We start from the raw sequence: 12,462 nt of genomic DNA, 5'->3' as shown, positions 1-12,462 counted from the left end.
GTTTAAAGCTAAAAAAATAGAAAACCTTTCCAAATTTTTTTATCTTGGATAGTATGAGGTATATTCAATCAAAATTTCCAAAAAGAAGCCCTATGTTTTGGTGTGAAAGTCTATAATGATAACATTTTGAAATTCTATAATGACATCTTTATTTTTGTACTTTATTTAAAAGGAAGAGATCTATATGGCTCTAGAAAATTCTTATATCTCCATTCTTGAGACATGTGATTTCTTCTATAAGGCTATAATTCCTGCCCCCTGCCCAAAAAAAAAGAAAAAAGAAAAAAGAAAATATTTTTGGATTAAGAATGTTGAATAAAACTCAACTATTCGATGAAAGTGAGGTTGATAGATATTTTGTTAAAAGATTAATTATGGAAAGAGATGATGCAATTGTGTACAAGGAGATGATGCAAAGTGTACAAATATTTTGGATTAAGAAAGATTGTGCAACTTTTTTGAAGTTGCGGTATGATTTTAGAGAAAATCACTAAAAATATTTTATGGCTAGAAAGATCATGCTACATTTTTTCTTAACTTTTTTATTATTAAATGTGATGTTAGTATAGTCTTGGAAGGACTGGTAATGTTAGTGAAGTCTTATGGCTCCATCGGCAATCAACTTGTTGGTTGTAGGACAAAAAAAAAGTCATCCCTCTTGTGACCCAATTTTTTCCCAAGTAATTTACTATCTATGAAAAGAAAAATAATATCTATTATTTTTTATTGTTCAACATGATTATTATAGGATCTTTTTCCATATGATGATAGAGTGCCAATTCATAGATTCAGACTTGACTTTTATAATCTAGGAAATGATTAAATGACGAATGAGGGATCTAGTATTTTTGATGAATAAGAGATCAAGTATTTTTAACAAACAAACTTAGAGAAAAATAAATCTCCTAAAGATATCAATAATTAGTTTTTTCATGTTTATGCTCTATTTAACCTACTTTCTTTAGCACAAGGTAGCTTGCAGTTTCCATTTGAGTTACTCTTGTAGCTACTCAAGTGTGTAATTTATTTGTCCCTTGTTTCTTTAGGCATATGACTTTGATATGCTCTAGTTTGTTAGAGTAAATAATTAATTATTAATTATTTATTCTATTTACTTAAGCTTACTTAGGTAAATGCATTTCATTTATTAGTTGTAGCCTAGGAGTTTGTCATAAGTTGTTTATAATACGAGAGTTTGTTCTCTCCTTAGTCATACTTATCCTCTCACATTGTTCGAGGAATTTCCACCTCATGTGGATGTATGCTTAGTTGTCACACTTATCTCCTAGCATCTTCTAGCTTGTTCTAGGAGATTCCTTGATCTCTTTATATTCGAGCTCCCTCATTTTATTTCAACTCATATCTCATTCTTGCATATTGTAAATACATATTTTCTTGTGTTGCAATATTTTTCTCTCTCTCATGTCTATTTAGGGTTTTTCTCTAGCTCCACACTCTTCTCTCTTTGGCTTCCCTTTGACAGGTTTTAGCATGCAAGTAATTCTGGGCATCTTTGGAGTTGGATTTCATCAACTCCAACATGGTATCAGAGCCTTCCTACTATTGCTTCGTTGAAGGATTTTTGAAGTTGTGATTTGAAGTCACAAACCCTAGTTTGTTTGTGCATTTTTCTTCAAATCGGGGGAACAACAAATTTTTGGAGCACATTGGGCCCAAATGAACACTTTCATTGGATTCAAAAGGCATTTTTCTGCTAGGATTCATATAAAATTTGTCAATTTTGGAGACAAGGCTCCGAGAGGCAAAAACAAATTATTTTGGGTCACTGTATGGATTGTATGGATGATTTGCGCATTCAAAAAAAAAAATTAAAATAGTTTTGGGCCACGCCACCGCCCTGCAGCCACCGCGGGGCCGCTCGCACACCACTGGAGCTCCACCTAAAGCTGGCGTGCCACCGCGGGACCTCCATAACCCTACCGCTGCTAGCTGGCCTCCCCTATGCTGCTCTCCTGCAACCTCCGCCAGCGTTTTTAACCGGCATGCCACCTCCACCAGGGTTCAACACCTTCACCACTCTGACAACCACTAGGACTAGCTTAGCAGCTTTGGTATAGTTGCATCACTAGCCCGCGTGGAGTTTATTGCCACTTGGCATAACGTGAGGGGTGACACATGGCCTAGGTACCATGTGGCACCTTACCACGTGGACCCGCCATGTCACCCCTACCATGTCATATTTTGCCACGTGGTATGCCATGTGGCCTCTTTTTTTGCTACAACAGCTGTTGGGCTGTCAAATTTAAGCCATTGATTTTCTGACATCAGCATGACATCAACGCTGCATCACCCTCTTGCACCTCTCCTGGGTCCTTTTTGATCTACTTGCAATTTTTTGGCCATAACTTGAGCATACAAAGGTATTTTTCTAATCTGAAAGAAGCACCAGAAAGCTAGTTTTGAGACAGAGACATTGTTGTAGGTATTTTTAGGTTTTGATGCATTTTTCTTGCCCTTTTTTTAGTTGAAGTCTAAAGTTATGTTTTTGACTCCGGCATGCATATCTTTTGCATCACATGTCAGTTTTTTGAAAACATTATATTTTTGGAAAGTTTATTCTGTCATCTTTTCAAAAATGTAGTTTTTTTCCTTTGATTCTAGCCCATGCTCTTTCTATCATATTTTTAGTATTTTTTCTCTATGGTGGATATCTTAGGTGTTTTAGGTCTGAAGATTATTTTCCTAGCATGGTTTCTTTTGTTTTAGGCTGTACTTTCTTTTGTGTCATCTTTTTCCTATTATGATCACTGTAGACTTCATTTGTAAGCACTTTTGTATGTGCACTAAGATAAAGTGTCACTTTTGTATTTCGATTTCATGAACGTTGTTTTTGAGTCAGTTGTACATGCACTATTTTTATAAAGCACCATGGGGGGGGATAGTTGTTTTCTATTTTTAGGCCTTCTCCCTTTGTCAAGTGAGTTTCCCTTCCATGACATTAGCCCCATGCAGCGTCATTATGACTATGTATTTATAGGTGTTTGTACCTCTTCCTCTCTCATCGTTCTTGGTTTGTCTATAGGAGATTTTTGGCCCACCTTCTTAGTTGCCTGTCATCTCACCCCATTTGCATTAAGGGAGGGTTATGCTATTGTTCTAATGCATCTGTGGTTCGATGGTTTGATAGTGTGAACTATGTATTTAGTGGTTGATCCTATATACGAGGTGATCACAGTCTGGCTACCTATGCATTTCAGTGAGATGGATCATCTACCATATAGGCACACTTGGTTCATGCCTTCTTCCTTGGAGGTTCTTCAGATCAACAGTTTCTTTATGATGGCAGATTTTGCAGCTTCTTCATGCTTCAGTGATGCTCTTCATGATCACTTTTTGTTCCTATTTTAGGGGACATTCCCCTAGTTGGAGGCTTCTTCAGTTCTTCACTAGGTTCTTACCTCTTTTTGGGGGAGAGTTTTGCCCACGTGGTTTTCTCTCTTTCCCCATTTTTAGAGGTTGCATCTCTTTGCATTTGTACATGGGTACCTAACATGGCCTTGTTTTCGGGACCCATTTCTGCATTTCTTAGTTTTGTGAGCTTAAGGCATTTCCCTAAGTTGCACTTAAGGGGGGGTGTTAGAGTAAATAATTAATAATTATTTATTTATTCTATTTACTTAAGCTTACTTAGGTAAATGCATTTCATTTATTAGTTGTAGCCTAGGAGTTTGTCATAAGTTGTTGACAATACAAGAGTTTGTTCTCTCCTAAGTCATACTTATCCTCTCACATTGTTCGAGGACTTTCCACCTCATGTGGATGTATGCTTAGTTGTCACACTTATCTCCTAGAGTCTTCTAGCTTGTTCTAGGAGATTCCTTGAGCTCTTTATATTCAAGCTCCCTCATTGTATTTCAACTCATATCTCATTCTTGCATATTGTAAATACATATTTTCTTGTGTTGTAATATCTTTTTCTCTCTCATGTCCATTTAGGGTTTTTCCCTAGCTCCACACTCTTCTCTCCTTGGCTTCCCTTTGATAGGTTTTAGCATGTAGGTAATCCTGGGCATCTTCGGAGTTGGATTTCATCAACTCCAACAAAGTTTTGGTGTATTGGAATGGATTTGGTTTTGAGTTTTTCTTGGCTGGTTGGGGTCAAAAAAGTCTAAAAATGTTACATGCTTTGAAATGTATGTATGATCGTTATTAGCAAATTCTTTTTGGTAACTTGAACACACTTTGGGTCTTGGCTTTATATGAGCATGGTTGCAATCTTGTTGTGCAAATGAACTTAGATTGAAATCTTAAGCTTGGGAAAAGTATTTGGTGCTTTCCCCCACCTTTAGCAAGTTATTTTGATTTCAATCACCAGATTAAGTGAATCTATGCCTTTCCTTATCTTGTTGTGGAGAAATCTCTTTTGGTAGTTTCAAATTTTTTTTGGAAAAATCTCTAGGAAGTTTTGCTACTATTTTTGTAATAACTTACAACATAAATTTTGAGTGAGTAACCATCTCATCCCTAATGTAATATTGTAACATAATTATGTGAAGTGTTGATAATTTAATTTCTAGGAAGATAGTATTAAAATAAATTATAATTGATTATGAGCATATTGGAATCAACTCATGTCATAGGAGTTAAATATCAATTGTTTATGAAAATGGGTTGTTAAATTAGTAATATATATTGATAGAAGCTATTTATAAAATTGTTAAAACTAACTATTATTGTAATCGTTTTATACTTGAGTGATAGAAGTCTTGTATTCATAAGTGTGTCTATTGAATGGAACAAAAAGCATTATAAAATTGATATATTTGATTATAGTTTTATTGGTCTATTAATAACATAAATCAATTGAATACTTTATTGTTTATTCTATGAAATCATTTTGAAACTATAAAAATCAACTTTAACAATTAAATTGGAATGCCTTTTAGCTTGCTTGGTTCAGTGAGTCTTATCTTTTATTGATTTATCTTTGATCATGTTTCTATGCCACTTAGTGATATTTGCAAACAATTAGAGTGATTGGAATACTTCATGGTCATTTGTAAATTGAAAAAGATTTGTGTAAATGAAAATGGATATATCTTCTACCACTACTTACTATTCTTCATTCCTTACAAATTCATTCTTCTGTTAAACTCCTCTTTTATCATTCCTCACAATCATTTTCAAAAAATTGTCCTCAAGTTTAATTTTTTTGATGTGACATACTACCTCCATTCTCCCAATTTGTTAAGGCAACTTTAATGAGTTTTTTCTTTAAATTTTCTTTGAAACAACACTCAAACTATATTGTCTTAGAGGAGCTAAATGTGGACACTTACAAATGGTCAATGTTAGTGGTGCCACTTTTTAACATGTTTCTACCACTCTATAATGAGTTTTTTCTATTATTTCACATGATTTCACTATTATTTAATAGGTTTAAACCACTTCCTACCACATTTGTGCAACATTGTAATTGTTCCTACATATCATGCATTTCGTTTTCATCTCCATTGTTATCATGTCATTCTTTCATTTATTAATCAATGCAATTTTTTTAAGTACATACCAAAATTTCATCCTTTAATTTCTCTTAGATAGTGACAACAAGTAAGAAAAAATGAAAAAAGAAATTTGTGAAAACAAGCTTTCTCTAATTTTAGGAAAATAATTAGTTTTTATTTTTGAAAGGAAACTTCTTACTTTTACAAAGGCATAAATTGGGTTCTTTTTTATATGTTTAGAGGTTGTTGTTATCTTTACGAGGTTATATATATATATATATATATATATATATATATATATATATATATATATATATATAGTGAAGGTATATCATAATGTTCTCAACAAAAATATTGCAACAATAGTTGTGAAGTTTGGAGATGTAATTATTTTTCCTCTGAGAAATAAAATTATGTATAGTTGTTGTGTGGATGTTTCCTTGATATATTGTAAAGGTTTTACAATATATTATTAGTTTTTTCATTATTCTTCATTATTTTTATCACTATTTTGCATCTAATAAATGCTATAATGCTTTTGTTTTTGGGTTAGCGCTTCTACTTCTATAACAAGTGGTACCAGAGCAATTTATTTTTGCAATATCCTTATTAGGATTTGATGTTGATTTTGCAACACCAAATGGAAAAGGTTTTAAATACAAAGTTTTTGGTGGAGAAATTTTATGAGAAAATAACTTTGAACTATGGAAACTCAAGACACATGATACATTAGTGCAACATGGACTGCATAAGGCAATTGCTAGAAAGTTAAAGAAACAGACAAATATGACTGATGATGATTGGGAAGATCTAGATATCTGATCCCTAACAAAAATCTAGTTGGTTTTAAAAGATGAGGTTCTTTTTAATATTGTTGGAGAAGATAGAATTGCAGCTTTACGGAGTAGAATGGAGAGTCTTTATAGGAAAAAAAATCCTTGACAAATTAAATCCACTTGAAGATGCGGCTATATAGTCTGGCAATGAAGGAAGCTATAAAAATTGTTGGTAATTTAAATGTTTTCAATACTCTAATTTATCAATTTGATAGTATGGACATGTAAAAATTGAATATGAGCATGGTGTTGCCACAATGTTATGTTCTTAGCCAATGTGAAGCCCCACCCAAACTGTCATGGCATAGATGACACATTTGTATTGTGATACTTCTAGTTCAACATTTTGGTACACTTTTGAGACTATAAGGTTTTATCATTCTGATATAGGCATTTCGATGACCCGTACATTAGGACCTAATTGATTAGATTAATGATTTCCATTTCATGTTCTAAATCATTTCAATTAGAAAATTTGAATTTTGAAGAAATTGTATGGCTACTTGCTTTGTAGATATTCGGGATTTGGATATTCAAGACTTAGAAGGAAAATGTCTTATTTTAGTATGTTTGTAATTATAAAATGTACTAAGGATCTAATTTTATGTGTATGTAATAATCAAACATATTTTAAAACTATATTCTCCACTTAGGTTTATGTGTTTCTTATGAACATTTATCCTAATTGATTTATCTCCGAATAAATGTTTTGGGAAATGGCAATTGAACCCATACTATGATGATGAGATGCCGTAATTTAAATTAGATTTTAGATACCCAAATGCTAAAATTTCACTAGATAATGTTTACTTGTATGAATATGCATATGGTTACTTGGGAAAAAAAGGATCATTACAAATTGTATATGGAAATTTCATTAGACGAAGATGTGTTTGCAAGGTAAGAATATTGGATGGTAATAAAATGCTAGTGTTTATTATTCAAAGTATATTGGAAACATAGGATGTAGTTCTTTCACTTGATGATTGAATTCGAACATATGTTGACATTATTATGTTACATCCTAGCTAGTTAAGTGTTTCTATGAGTTATACTCCTAACTCTATTATGCTTACCTCTCTATGATGATTGACTATTTTAAGTAATTTTGTGAGGGATAATTGATCTAAGAGGATAAAATGTAGTGGAAGGCCCCACTTTGATTCCATAATAGCACTTGACACACTTTTATATTAGGCTCAATTTGTTGATAAATCATATTGATGACTAATGAATTTGACTAATATGATAGGAATGGATATTGTAGGATGTAATATTTTTACATGTTGATTTATGATTTAAATGCAGATAAATAATAATTTGTTAATTATGTCTTAATGTAATATGAAGATAAATGTTAATCTGATCATGATGATTTAATGTGATATGTAGATAGATGTTAATTTGACAGCTTATGTTATCCAGATTTGTTATTCTAACATCTTGGATGATTTAAATGGAAATAAATAGGAAAATTTACTTGAATTATGGTTATCACTATACGCATATACATTATACATGTTATATGACTCCTTGGACTACTTATGCTCAAGTTTATTGTGCAGGAAGTGGAACCATGGAAATTCTTGGGGGAAACAAGTTCCAAACCCTATGAACACAGTTTAACCAAGGCAAACCTTTGGAAGGTTCAAAAGCCTCATTGTGAAAGTAATTTTCTTCGTAGTTGTATGGTTGCTTGCTTGCTTATGAATATGTTTAATCATAACCTGGGTGCATTAAGGGCATGGCAAGGAAAATTTAATGTATTTTAATGTGTGTCACTTGACACTTGTATAGTCTATGTGTTGATGACATGTCACCTATAGTGTTGATCTCAAGGTTACTCAATCTTGGTCCTCTTCCTTGTTTTCAAATTAATGCTTAAGTACACTCATTTGGAAGAGAGTGTTAGAATGGGTCACCATCATAGGAAATTCGAATTTGGATTTGCCTAGGGTTTCAAGGGGTCATTAGGTGGTCCCAAAGTGCCTTTTATGTTGAAATAAGCTAACCATGTGATAGTATATCAAGTTAGGGAAATAATTTTGATCATGTGAATGCCTAGACAACCTAGGGGGCCCCTTTACCCATGCATTCTTCCACCAATTCGAAAACGGACTCGTCACATGTGTTTCCTTCCATGTTTCCACTAAGTCAAATATAGCAAAATCAGATGAGACAAGTTTGTAAGGGGGGGGATGGCTTAGTGTTTTTGCCAAAAATAGTTAGTGTGGAGGCCCTATTAGAGGGTCTTGGAAAAACTAGTGGGTTGTTCACCCACTCTCTAATTTTAGAGACAACTAAGTTTTGGAGGGAGATCAAGGGAGCTCTACTACAACTATCCTTACCCTAGCTTGGACCAAGGTTGGTGGCTCAAACATGTTATTTTATTCCTTTTCTTTAGTATGGATAAGAAAATCTACAAGTGTGAAAAGTTATCAATGGAGTATGCATTGCATTGTCAATCTTGTGTTATGAGCTTGTCATTGTGTTGGGAAGAAGTGAATGTATTTTGTGCTTTTGGAGATCCTTTCTTGGTTTTGTTTTGTTGTTCTTCATTTTTTTTTTGTTGTTTCTAGTTGAATGTGAGTGTTGATTGTGATTATGGGTGTGAAGGCTTCACTCACCCTTGGGAGGGCAGAGAGGCCTTGGGTGAAGGGCACAAGTTGGGCTTGACATTGCAGGTGAGAAAGAAATCTTTATCTTTTACCTCATGATGAGGTTTGTTATTATCATGGAGCATGGGCTCCATCATGGCCATGAATCTTGTTGTTGGGAGGTATAAGGAGGTTTGTTGGATGAGGAGAAGATAGTTGTTTTCAAGGCCTTGAGAGGCAATGCAGTGGCAATATGTTGTTTATGTTGTGGTGGCCTTGAGAGGCAAAATGCATTGGCAATATGATATTTATGTTGTTAGAATTTCTCCTCCTTGAAGAGCCCACCTTCACCCAACGTTTTATGATTCCAATGGTGAATCATTGTGCAAGCCACAGAAGGGTGTTGATTGCATTTGTGTTGTGTATTCACGCAAAATTTTGTGGTGTATGTGTGTAACTTGTTTGGTCCTTGTTTCCCTTGCTCGGTGGGTGGTCTCCTTGAGGCCTAGGCTGGGAGGTGAGCCTCCATGGTTCCAAGTTTTGTGTTGTTTTGCAGGTTATGTGAAAATGCATGCCATGGAATATTAGGGTTTCACCCTAGTTAAAGTGAAGAAGATGCAAATGTGTAATAGGAGTCTCAATGTTCAAGTTTCTCATTGCTCATGTTCTCAATGATCATGTTGATCAATGTTCATGCTACTCATTGTTCATGTCTTTCAATGTTCATATTCCTTATGATTTTGAAAGGTCTCTTGTGTTGTCTCATTGTGATGAAAGAAGATTGTACCATTATTACCTAATGTATATGTAGAGGAAATAATTTGAAAATTTTGTATATGTATGTCTCCTTGTTAATAAAGGATCATTTGAAGTTTTATGAGTAATGGAAGAGTTGGTATGAGATGTAAAATATATTGATATCTTTGTTACCATTTGAAATTGTGGAAGGAAGGTTTGAAAGGTTGTATGTATATATTTTTACTTGCAATAAAATCTTCCATGTTAAATTTCACGTGTTATGAAATAAGGTTATATGTGGTTCTTCCCCTTTGATATAATTACAGATATGTAATGCATAAATGTCATGTAGAAGAATGCTAAGAATAGAGTTAATAATATTCTAAATATAATAGTTGCATTGAAAGATATAAGTTGTGTTTTTCATAACTTGCAATAAAATTCATAAGTGATAATTCATTTTGTATGTTTAATCATCTATGTATTTGGCTCTTAAGTTTTAATAATTTTCTATGAAACCTAGTTCTTTCTATCAACAATATCAATATATATATATATATATATATATATATATATATATATATATATATATATATATATATATATATATATATATATATATATATATATATATATATATATATATATATATATATTCACCCTATGAATCTATGATGGAATAGCCAAACACAAAAAAAAAAGAATCTAATTGAGAAGAGTATACACTTAGACAAAATCTTGGTATTATTGCTATAGGTGGACATTTCACCTTTGAAAAATGTATGGGGAGTGAAAATAATCTACTCACCAATTACAGAACAATAAAATATTAAAAGGAATATTCTAGGTACCTAGCACATAAAATAGTAATGGAAGAATATATATATATATATATATATATATATATATATATATATATATATATATATATATATATATATATATATATATATATATATATATAGATATACATATATATATATATAGCAAGTGCAATAAGTGCCTATCCTAAGGCAAATACACAAAAAGGACTCACTAGAATCCTATTACCCCTTGTCACCATCAAACAAATCCCTTTACAAATAACATGGATTCTTAATTAACTAAGTTAAAACAAATTTAATTTTCAAAAAAATAATATATATAATAATAAACTAAGCTAAACCTACTTCTCTCTACCCACAGATCTTGGCCCATGGCTATACAACCACGAAAATGCACTATCTTTACATTGTTTTTTCTAACTTTTCAAAAAAAATTCTAAGTCCTCTCCTTCGTAAGGAAGTGCATTTTCGTGTCTGTATAGATGTTGCCCAGATCTTGCCAATAAGGTAAACATCATCTAAGTCTTGGGGAATGTCCCAAGGCCGACCACCTTGGGAGCTCCCCATTTATTCTCCCTTTATCATGCGTACGAGACTAGAATGGCAGAAAAAGCTAAAATTAAAATAGCTTTTGAAAAGGTCAAAAAAAAAAAAAAGATGTTTGGGAAGATCAAGTCAAATCATCCTCCATTTGAAACAAAAGGAGTACGCCTACATGAGAATACGCCACCAGCTCCCTTGTCACATGTACCTAGGATGGTAGCTACCTAGGGAGTAGAATAGGTGGTCGTTAGTGAAAAGTGGGAATAGATAGAAAATTCAAATGTATTAGGATATCAAGCGCAAACCAATAAATGAAATCATATGCGAGCCAAAGAAAAAAAAAGAAAAAAAAGGTAGAACTATAAATTTTAAGGGAGAGAAGTCACATTAAATTCACAAAACTTAGAGCCATTTATTACTTAATTCAAATTCATCCTAAGAGGTAAGGAGGGAAGTTCACGTGGATTTTCATAGGGCAAGTAAAGGTCACTCGAAATCTCAAAATTATAGGAGGAGACAATAAGAGGTATATGCCATCATTTTATTAAGAGATTTTCTTATAAGAAAATATATTCTTATTGTTATTAGTATTTGGGATAGATATTTATTTTATAGTTTTTGCTTCAAATTGTTGATTAGATTATATATTGTTAAATTTTAAAATAAATATCAATTTAAAATAATATTATATTTTGAAAGAATTAGTTGACAATTCTTTATAACTCCGTAGATCTTGTGGACTCATTATTTGTTGTTTTTAATAATGATATAGGTAGGAAATTAATTGAGCATAAGCACAACCTATAAAACTAGAAAAGATACAACTCTGTATAGTTCTCATCTGAGCACCCTGTGGCTAGGGTACCTTATATCGTAACCTAAATCGAACATTGAACATTATGAATAGAGTATATAGTACAATGTAAACTTTATTATACTATATATATCCTTCTGATTTCATTTACAAATATGATTGAAAATGAATCCAAATCTATACATTTAGAATATATGGATATAGTTTTCTCTTTGAGAGCTGTTCAATGTGAAGTAATCTCTTCGTATATAATCTAAGAAAACTGCTAGAAATAAAGAAACCAAATATATAAGTAAACATAGGCATTCAACCTAGTTAGAATAGGGGGTTTATAGTTAATGATTCTATGTCGTAGCTATTGTCAACATTTTAGCTTATTTGGTTAACCTCTAAATCCATTGTCATCATAGTTGTACATTTTGATTTATATTCAACTGATTTATTATTACAATATACAACATGGAAAACTATTAAGAGGGTTTTAAAATGAAGCTATAGGTATTAGATAAGTTAACAGTGTATGGTTTGTAGCAGTTTTAACTTTAACATTGTCAGGATTAAATGACATATGTATGTTCATGATTTGAAATTAAGAAATTAAATTGTGATGTTAGAGAGTTAGAGTTAAATAAAAAAATAATAATG

This window comes from Cupressus sempervirens, chromosome 3, assembly GCF_028749045.1.
Source record: "Cupressus sempervirens isolate cs-2001-9-10 chromosome 3, ASM2874904v1, whole genome shotgun sequence".
NCBI classification, from domain to species: Eukaryota; Viridiplantae; Streptophyta; class Pinopsida; order Cupressales; family Cupressaceae; genus Cupressus; species Cupressus sempervirens.
The sequence above is the reverse complement of the archived record's forward strand: the minus strand, read 5'-3'. Positions refer to the sequence as shown.